The 10,955-nt window shown below is 32.1% G+C and overlaps 1 long non-coding RNA gene across 1 annotated transcript; it reads right to left on the reverse strand.

The window, feature by feature from the left end:
- Positions 1-4,143: 4,143 nt before the first annotated feature.
- Positions 4,144-6,190, reverse strand: LOC134719396 (uncharacterized). Its single transcript, XR_010107574.1, has 3 exons — positions 6,074-6,190; positions 4,809-4,941; positions 4,144-4,253 (listed from the first exon to the last, which is right to left on the reverse strand). It is a non-coding gene; the product is annotated as an uncharacterized LOC134719396 (long non-coding RNA).
- Positions 6,191-10,955: the final 4,765 nt, after the last annotated feature.

Raw genomic sequence — 10,955 nt, forward strand, 5'->3', positions numbered from 1 at the left:
ACGTCTACTTCGAGGAGTCGAGTTGAAAATATTCATCACTTTCACCGAGTTACACGAAGGACTAGATAGAATACCTATACCATCAATTTTGTCATTGCAGCCATACGGTGTTGCAGTTCCCAATTGTTTAATCCAGTAGTCTTCTTTTTGTCTACGGAGAGTCGTTGAAAGATTAGGATTGTTAGAGCTATGGTATATCTTTTCGATAATTCGAACTGTCATAGAAACGATGGAATGATCGGGCTGATTGAAATGCTGGTATAGAATGTCGTTAGCATTGAGGTTAATTTCTGATCTATGACCGCACATACTTTTGTTTAGCCTTCCATTCGTTTCACCGACGTATACCAATCCGCAAAGGTTGCACTCTAATCCGTAGACGACATTTATCGATTTACAATTCAGATCATCGTATCTTCTGGTAAAATATGACTTCTTGGTCAAATTGCTAGTGAATTCAGCATCATTCTGTAATTAAAATAGCACAAGTTTTGCAGCCTTTGGTCTCACATTTTGAAATGCGACAGTGTTGTACTGTGTCATCAACAACCAAAATGTCTTTAAGGAGAACTGAACAAGGCTGTATATGTTTAATATTGCTGTTGTCACTAGGACGATGATCTGAATGCGTCGTGAGTAGTAATTTATGAAGATAAAAATTGCAAAAACGTTATTTGTCAATGACTAGGAGATATCTTATAATTATAGGCGGAAGACGACAAACAATTGATTCAAAGTATTTATATACTTGTCCGCGTTGGAAAGTATCTGAGGACGCGAAGTCAAGTGAACTTATGAAAATGACTCAAACGAACATTCATATTGACACTGAAGAGTTGTTCGATTCATAACATATACACTTCTGTTTTATATTAAATTTCCTATGATATTTTTAAAAGAATAAATTGTTCATTGAGTAATTATGTATCAAGATTTCATAGTGAGATCCTTTAGACAGTTTTCACTATTATTAACAAAATACAAGAGAATGTTTATGTTTTATACTTTAGATGAATATATTATTCTATTATGACATACTTTAGATGAATATATTCTAATACCTAACAGTATGAAACTGGAATTTAAGGAGCCCAAAACATGACTTATTATATGTATTACCTTATCCTGTGCATTTGTTTTGTTTGTGAATAGCCACATTCTAACATTAAGCGAAAACTTGTGTAATATATTATAAAACGAATTGATACTGCCATGGTGAAAATCCGAAATGACAGATAGTCTTCAAAACACAACATAACAATCAACTAGAAACTGAGCAACCGAACCATTGAGATCAGAAAGGGTAATCAGATCCTTCTCTTCATATGGTTGAATGGACAGTGCTTTTAATCAGCATCATATCAAGACCATTGTAAGGACATAAACTCAAAGTCGAGTATGATCTTTATCATAAGTTATAGGAAGATGTAGAAATGAGACATCTCTCCATCCAAGTCACAATTTGTATTAGTAAACCATTTTAGGTAAAGGTACGGTCTTCAACACGGAGCCTTGGCTCACACCGTACAGCAAGCCCAATGTGTAAAACAATTCAAACGGGAAAACCAACAATCTAATTTATATTAAAAACAAAACGAGAGACGAGAACCTCTTATTACCCACACCAACAAACGACAACTACTGAACATAAGATTTCCTGACTTAGGACAGGTGCAAACAAAATACCCATATGAAATGATAAACAATTCAGAAAAAAACTATAAAAACAATAACGCCACTTGCAACTTCTTCTGCCTGTATAACCTTCCGTTTTGGAACACCAAGGAATTTCTTTATCATTGACTCACACGAACACCAAACACGATAACAACATTGATAGGACATGCACCTCAAACAGATTGAAATCATATGCTTGCACAATAGGACTCTTAACCGGATATAAGATCTTGATAATTCTATATCGATCGAAATTATATCTAAATCGTCGGATTCTTTGCTTTTGAATTAATGCCAATTCCCGTGAAATGAACTCATTCTTCAATGCCTTAAGAGATTATACGATTGAAATCATATAAATAAGATTCAGCCAATAAAATAAAAAAAATTGAACAGAGTGTCATTTTTACATCATCGCCGAAAACACATTTAAGAATTGGACTATGACAACATTTTCTACTAAGCTTTTACTAAGTAATTCGGTCCAATTGCTTTAAATCCTTCAATCCTTAATGGTGGATATTTAAAACATACATAGATAAAATACATAAGTTAGAAAGCAATGAATGATGTTGCTAAATTTTATATATGCCTTTTTTATGTTTTTGTGATTCTTTATAAAACATTTGTGTGTTTTCATTGTGATTATGATATATCGATTATAACACAATGTCGACTGCAATACCCATAATTTTGACAATTTTACCCATTAAAATAAATAAGAAATGGAAATAGGGAATGTGTCAAAGGGACAACAACCCGACCATAAAACAGAGAACAAACGAAGGCCAAAAATAGGTCTCCATTGCAGCGAGAAACTTCCGCACCCGGATGCATCTTTCAGCTGGCCCTAAACAAATATGTTTAATAGTTCAGTGATCATGTCTTTTTGTTATGATCATGTATCGTTGTCAATATGCTGTGGATTCATTATTATTCGTTGGAAACCAATTTTCGTGGATTTTGTGGGCAGAGTCAGATAGTTAAACAACGATCACATTCGTTGTAAAATTCGCATCAATCCTCTATGAACTTTACTGGAACATACTTGGTAACTCTTCTGTTGAAAGGATCCTTTATCACTTAACCAACAACATTTGTTGCTGAAACGACAAGACACCAAATAATTTATAAAAAAAATATTAAATGTATTGGTACACTACCAGACGGAACTGAAGGTTAAACAAATCATGTTGTGTACCCATATTATGATATTTGGCAGCTAAACTAACAATATTGGTTAATAGCGATCAGAAACCGTCAAAACAGCGGTTCACCTACAATTATTACTTCTATATTATTAGTTAAAATCGATGGTAGTTATGTCGTTTCATATGTCAAGGAATGTTTTGAAATCCTATACTTATTTCGCTGGTAATAAAACATACATGGTTTAACAATGATATTCGCAGATGCTGAATCTGTACCAAACTCGTTTGTCGCAGTACATGATAGTAAACCAAATTCCTGTATATTGACCAACTGCAACACAGTACCATTGTCAAACTTAACATGGCGTGGTAAACTCGATGATTGATGAAAAAACTACAAAAACAAAACTATATAAGCAGTATAGGTTTTTTATAATGTAGATAATTGTGTTTAAGGACAAACATCCACGCTAAAGACACAGTAAGCTTTGTTCAAAACGAAAACTTGATTTGCTAGTAAATTTACCTGTTTCGGTTTTGTTTTAAGTTAAATCTAAAAAATTATTTTTTTTGAATTTGATATTGTTGAACATTTTGTTATAGTCTCTGTTGAATCCATCTGACTACATCTTTTTTAAGTGACATAAAGCTTGACATTTTGTTCTTGTCTGAGGACTGCGTGTTGACCTCTAGATTTCTACTGATCTTCAGATTGAAACGCATTATAAGCATGCTGTTATCTGAATTTTATATATACATTGATGTTGATTACATAATCATAGTTAAACAGACGGATTCGTTATTTTGCTTACATTCGATGTATAAATGAATAAAAATATTAATCGAAAATGCAAATAAAAATAAAATAAAATGAAAATGTTATATATATATATATAAAAAAAAAATAGGTGCCATTAAAATCGGTGCTAGAGGATTTAATTATTTCACAACTGGTATATATTGTAAAAAAGTAAAATATTTTCGATCATGATTTATGCTTTTTTTTTCTTTTGGAGTGGTTGTGATATAATATACTTTAAAGGAAACATCTTAAATTCTATACTTCAAACTTAACATGTTCAATTAGCAAATCTACCACAAATATGATTTTTAAAATGTTTTGCAAATAATACAAATAAATAAATGCAAGAGTTTAACATATTTATCATCTTTTAACACTCGGGATTTGTAACAAGTTTAGGTCTTTTTTTCAAAATACAATCTCTACTTTCAACACATCATTCGCGTTTCTACCTAAAACAGTATAATAATATTATATTTGGATACTGTTCGATACATGCCTTACCGAATTTAACGTCCATAAAATAACAGGAAGAGGGTGTCCGGTAGCTACACATGTATAATTGATGGAAACACCAGGTTTACTTATAGATGGCTTTGGTGAGGAAACAATAGTAGGTGCATCTATAAAAAAAGATTTTATGGAAGCATTTCATCCCAATATTGTGATACATTGTTTCTAAATTGCATTTAAAAAATAAAAATATATCAAAAAGGGAAAATATCTACAATTAAACATGATATGATACTTTTTATAAGAAGGCACATTTGTTTTCCCAAAACATCTATTTTGTCATTAGTTGTTCGGCTAAAAAAAGCATTAGTATTGCATTGTTTACTCTTTTTTCATGGTAATGAAATGAAAATTATTCAAGTTCGACAGTGGTAATTTGCGTTTGAACTAATTTTAATCGTGAACGAATGTATCGCTTGTCACTAATGAACAATATTTGATACTGTGGATAAATTTATTTTCGTTGGTACCAATTTTCGTGAATTAAAGAAAACTTGCATTTTAGTCGATGTTTGATTTCATGGTTTTCCAAAAGTCTGCATTTAATTATACAGCAAACATGCAACCCGCTGAACTTTTAAATTCGTGGTTTCATCGTACCTACGAAATACAGGTAAAATTGGTATGCTACGAATAATACTTTTTCTTCATTAAAACATTCTTACCGTTTGTGACTTTAAGTATTATGTTTGCTTGACTTGTTCCAGCATCGTTTGTTGCAATACAAGTGTAGATTCCGATAGTGGCATTTGTAACTGTTGATATAATAAAGGTGTCCCCAGTAGCATTGTATTCTTCCTTAGAAATATTCAAGAGAAATTATGATGGAACATTCGCCTATGTTGTAAAACTATAAGAATATTCGTGCATAACGTTGTTTTGACAAATCAATGCCATTCAAATCTGTGTGAAGTATGGGTCTAAGTGAAAACATATATGATTTCGTTTAGAACATGAAGAAAACAGTGAATTTAAAAATAAAAGATGTGGTATGATTGCCAATGAGATAACTCTCCACAAGTGACCAATTGCACAGACATTAACAACTGTTATTCAACGTACGATTTTAAACATCGAGAAAAAACTTTACCATATAGTCACCTAAAACTCCCCAGAAATGCCCAATGTAGAACACTTAAAACGAGAAAACTGATGGCCGTATTTATAAACTAAATGATGAACGAAAATAAATATTATATACACAACAAACGACAACACCAGAATTACAGGCTCCTGACTTTGGACAGGGGCATACTGAATGTAACGGGGTTAACATGTTGGCGGGCGCCCACACCTTCTCTAGCTTGGAACAGTAGTATAACAGTTCTACATATGAACACACTATAAAATCAGTTGAAAAAGTTTCAACTTATCAGATCGACACAAAGCACAAAAAAGAGTAACAAAATTACAGAGTGGACGTGACAAGCATACCGACACCACAAAGGACATATCTGAGAGTATTTGCACTGTTACTGACAGCTAGTTCAAAGATAGTAACTTAAAAAACACTTTTAAGACTTAATTTATCTGACCTCCTATAAATTTCTAGTAATATGATTGGTTAAAAGCAACTGCGAAGAGACAGTGTATATTTCATAATAGCGAGTAGGTGGTGCTTATTTATTACAAGGTTAGGAGTGTTGGTACGTTCGTCCCTTTTAAAAGATTACGGTGTTGAAGAAAAATCCAACAGGTTTCAACTGACGAAAAAATTAATGATAAACGACTGAAATAAATTCATAAAACACATTTTATAGTATTTTACATAAAATAAATTAACTAACCCAATATATATCGTGTAAGGTCACAAGCACACTATGCAACACAAAATATCAATTAAAAATCATAGCAATTATGTTTGGTTATAATTAAAAGTGGTTTATGTTTTAAATGCCAGATAACTACAAATCCGATTACGAAAACATACATGATTGTATAGCCATTTTACGTCAGGTTTTGGATATCCTGTCACGTTGCAAACTAATTTAGCTTCTGTATAATAAAACTTTTCCACCTCCGAAGGAGCTGTTATAACTGGAGATACATGCAAGATGTGTTTTGCTGAAAAATATATGAAAAGAAGTACAAATAAATTCCTAATTAATATATCGATGACGGACTGAGCTGACACGAAAACAAGTACACACTACACTTGAAACCTATGGAAATCCCATTTAGGATTTTGCACAAACTAATTTTTAAAGAAATTAGCTTGATTATGACAATTGTCCGAAAACTTTTTTTTTAAAAAAATCCAAGTCCTATGATTACACTAACGAAATATTTCCCCCCTGCACCTGAACAAACCGTGATGATGATTTCTATTTAAATCTAGTGTTTTAGTTAGGTAGTATCTAAAAAGAAAACGTACACAATGTGGTTACTACTTGTAACACATTCAACTGTAAATAAAGCTAGTAGGTTGTGTTTATCTATTCACATTCAAGTCCAACCACGTTACATAAATAAGGAAAGATGTCATAACATGTGTCTAGTGTATAAAGTAATTTTAAAGAAAACAGAGCACTGATATTTTCTAAAGTATTGAATTTCAAAGTTATTTGCTATAGTATAACCAACTGTTGATATCCAATTGTCCCCAAATCACACTGTATCATCAATTAATTAGTCTAATAAGTGATCTTGATGATTGAAATTGTATTGAAAATACGAAACTTCGTTTGAGACAATTTATCGAATCAAAATGTTTTTAAAAGCATTGAATTATAAATGAAGCAATATGCAAACTTATAATTTGAGCCTTAAAAATTCAAAAAATATTATATATTTTCACGAGAACCTAAAGGTACAAGAATTTTTTTGTAATGTGGACGAGAGAACAGTATGAAAGTTGAAACAGGCGTATTGTTATGCTTTTACTTTTCTACATTGGCTAGAGCTATAGGGGGAGGGTTGAGATCTCATAAACATGTGTAACCCCGCCGCAATTTTGCGCCTGTCTTAAGTCAGAAGCCTCTGGCCTTTGTTAGTCTTGTATGGTTTTAAATTTTAGTTTCTTGTGTATTATTCGGAGTTTAGTATGACCTTCATTATCACTGTACTATTATGCATATTTTTAAGGGCCAGCTGAAGGACATCTACGGGTGCGGGAATTCTCGCTACGCTACATTGAAGACCCATTGGTTGCCTTCGGCTGTTGTCTGCTCTATGGTCGGGTAGTTGTCGCTTTGACATATTCACCATTTCCTTTCTGAATTTTATTAATGGGGTTTAAAAGTAAATAATATGATATACCAATGACATGTATATGTAGTGTTTTTATATCAGTCCCTGCTCTGTTGGTTGCTATACACATATAATATCCACCATCATCTATCGTGACATTGTTAAGTACTAAATAATGGGCTATCTGTTTTGTATTATTCTGCAAGTTCGCCTAAAACGATTTGAGAAGCAATTTGACAACAAATAGGCAGCGAAAAAAAGAATACATCGAAAATAAAGGTGACATAAAAGACCAAAAAGAATACAAAATGGCGAACATATTGACAAAAAAACCATTAAACGCAACATACAAGTATGACTACTGATATACCCACCTTAGTGTTAAAAATCCCATTAAAAAAACAAAATTACCGTGAATCTTCTTAACAATTAGTTGATAGGCTTTTTACTGAAACACAAAGGACGATGTTTAACGACCGATTACCGAGACCCTATATATGTAAATACAATTTCAAATAAAGGCTTTACTAAAAAAAATATATCTTAACAAGTTTTGTTACAAAATATTAGGATCGATTTAAATTAAACGTACGTTTACGGCTCTCCATTTTATTTCAGGCGGAGGAATGCCTTCGGCAAAACAAGGTATTTCCGATAGAGGTGTTCCTTCGTTCAATGTCCTGTCTAATGGTATGATGATAGTTGGAGGAACTGATACTTGAGATCCTTGAAAGAAAAATTTGACGAAAATACAAAAACATATGAGAATATAAGAAGATTCAAATTACAATGGTTCGATTATTGGACAGACTTTAAATAGTCACAAATCAACATTATGTGTGGCTTCATTTAGACATATATCTCAACATGATCAAGCAAAATATATCTTTCTGATTACCAAGTCCTAATACTATTTTAATCTTTGAATACATCGTTATGGAATCGGGTTTCATTTGATAATCGTTATCTACCACTCATTTGACTTTGGTTTTGATGGGAAAAAAATATAAAAAAAATAATTTATATATCAGCTTAAATAATGTTTATTTCTTTCACAAGGACTGCAAGCAAACGATTGTTCTTTGTTTTCCAATATATTTTCTTAGAATAAGAACTTACGTTTTTGACAGAATGTTCCTGAATCCCCCATCTGACACTGACATATGTATCCGTTGAATTGATTGACACATGTTCCTTTATTTTGACATGGGTTACTAACACATTCGTCTTGTTCTGAATGAATAAAACATATTAAACTGCGCATCTCTTAAATGAACACTTTTGTCTTCTGTTGAAAAAAAAAAACCCAAAACAGAACGCATACATAAAGTTTTGACGTGTAAAAACTTCATCTGATTAAATATGCAAAATACGGTTCACACCTACCTGTATTGTTAAGTGATATGTGCTATTTGGCTAAATAATATCAAGTTGGTGCTGGTGAAATCGTTTCAAAAAGCAACGTGTAAAACGGACGACGAATCAAGATCCCAATGTGGCGGTATAGTTTAGCCAACAACCGACGCCCTAATCGGTTGAAAGAATACTGCCCCATTGGCAGTGCGTTGTTTGTCATGCATTTTCTGTTTTGTTTTTAAGTACTCATTTCAAATTAGGTAAACACATCACATCATTTATATATAGAGCGGGTTATAAAAGCACGATTATGAATCCCTGAGGTACTATCGACTGTAGTATCAGTCGTTGAAACTATACTGGTCAATATTCTGTGGGACAAAAAGATATAAGTATTTCATTTTTTTTTTTAGAAAAGCAAAACATATTGAGGTATAGTTGAACAAATTTCTTACCTAATGACTTGTATACATAAATAAATAAATCTATTTATTTCTTAGTGCAATTGCATGACAATATTGTTTCAATGAACAGCGATTATACACTATATAATCTTTATTCGCGAGGTTTATTTCACCTCATATTTGATCCGTTTGCCTTTTTATTTACCTTACCGCTAGAGAAACCAATAATCCACTTTGATGTGATCGGTAAAATAGACACAATTCCTATCACATTTGTGCAGAAAAAATATATTGATGATGATATATAAGTCAGATAATGCTCATATTATGGCTTTGCACCGTTGGGTGTCAGAATTGCTCAAAACATGATCTCCCTGCGCCCTGTCGTTTTTTCACAATCCTGGAAAACATCTGTGTACGTATTATATGATAAGGAAAACAATAAGTATGCATTATGTAGATCTATAATATCTTTTATAGTTTGTGTTGTTGTGGAAGTGCAAATGATCTTATACAAACCACTCTCACAATTTATTCCAGTGAATCCGGACGGACAAGCACACGTGTAACCGTTTATTTCATCAAGACACACTCCGCCATATTGACATGGGATGCTTGCACATCCGTCTATATCTATTAACAGAAAAATAATTATCTTATAGAGTAAAATTTGTGAATCGTAAAATGTGTCAGGCCTTAAACAGCTATCTTAAGAGAAAAGTGATGTTTGTTATTGACAGCAATACGGTACCCTATGTGGTCGTACATTCGTACATGAGCGCCAGTTGGTCTCTGTTAAAGAGTTATCATATTAGAAATCTTATCACATCTCCTTATTGGTGTTATATTAATCGTAATATATAAGCTTCATAAAATGTTTCTAGATAATATCTTTTGGAGTTAAACAAATATACATATTTATTAGAGTATATATTACATATTGTGTGTAAATATTCAATTAAAACAAACAAATTGTCTTTTATTTTGTGGATCTGCTTCCTTGTATTCAAACTTAACAAACATAATATTGTCAAAAGATAAGATGAATCCTTTTAATAAATCTCTCTCATCTTAATTGAAAGAAAACCTCTTTCATTTGACAAATTTCCTGGATGCATCTTTGTCAATATAATGAAATAGATAGATTCTTTGACCTTACTTTTATTTCTTCTCAGACATTACTTTTATTTCTTCTCAGACATTACTTGTTTGTAAAGTAATTGTATACAAGAGTTTACAATGAATAACTGCATGTTTACGTCAACATAACATCGAAAAGTTCATCAAGTAAATGTGACTTATTCCGACATGGTCGGTCTGTTGTAGGTATTCCACATTTCTGGTTTTGATATAAATTAGACCGTTCATTTTCATGTTTGAATTGATTAACACTATCAGTATAAGCCGCAATTAGCTTGCTGGCAATATAAGCATAGGCTCTGTGTTGGAGATCGTACTTCGACCTATATTTGTTAATTTGTTTTACAATGTGATTTGATGGAGATATGTCTCATTGGCGCTCATAATACATCTTCGTATTTATTTTGTGTACTGGTATGGCATCTATTTGTATTGAGTGTAATGGATATTTGGTCGTTGTTTCTTCTTTTCCGTTATATTTACTGTTCTGCATTTTTATTTCTGATTTGTTTTTTTGTGTCTACTAGATTTTTGTTTATATATATTATATATCAAACTGTTTTAATACCACTACAGTTTCGCACCCGTCCTTGATCGTTGTGCAGGGTTTCTCAGTGTTTAATCCGTTACTTTTTTTTTTTTTTTATCGATAAATGAAATTTGAGTATCTGGTTAAGTATTCATTGCTTTTATGTTTTTACATACCTGTTTCACAATGATCAC

The sequence above is a fragment of the Mytilus trossulus genome, chromosome 5, assembly GCF_036588685.1.
Source record: "Mytilus trossulus isolate FHL-02 chromosome 5, PNRI_Mtr1.1.1.hap1, whole genome shotgun sequence".
Lineage (NCBI taxonomy): Eukaryota > Metazoa > Mollusca > Bivalvia > Mytilida > Mytilidae > Mytilus > Mytilus trossulus.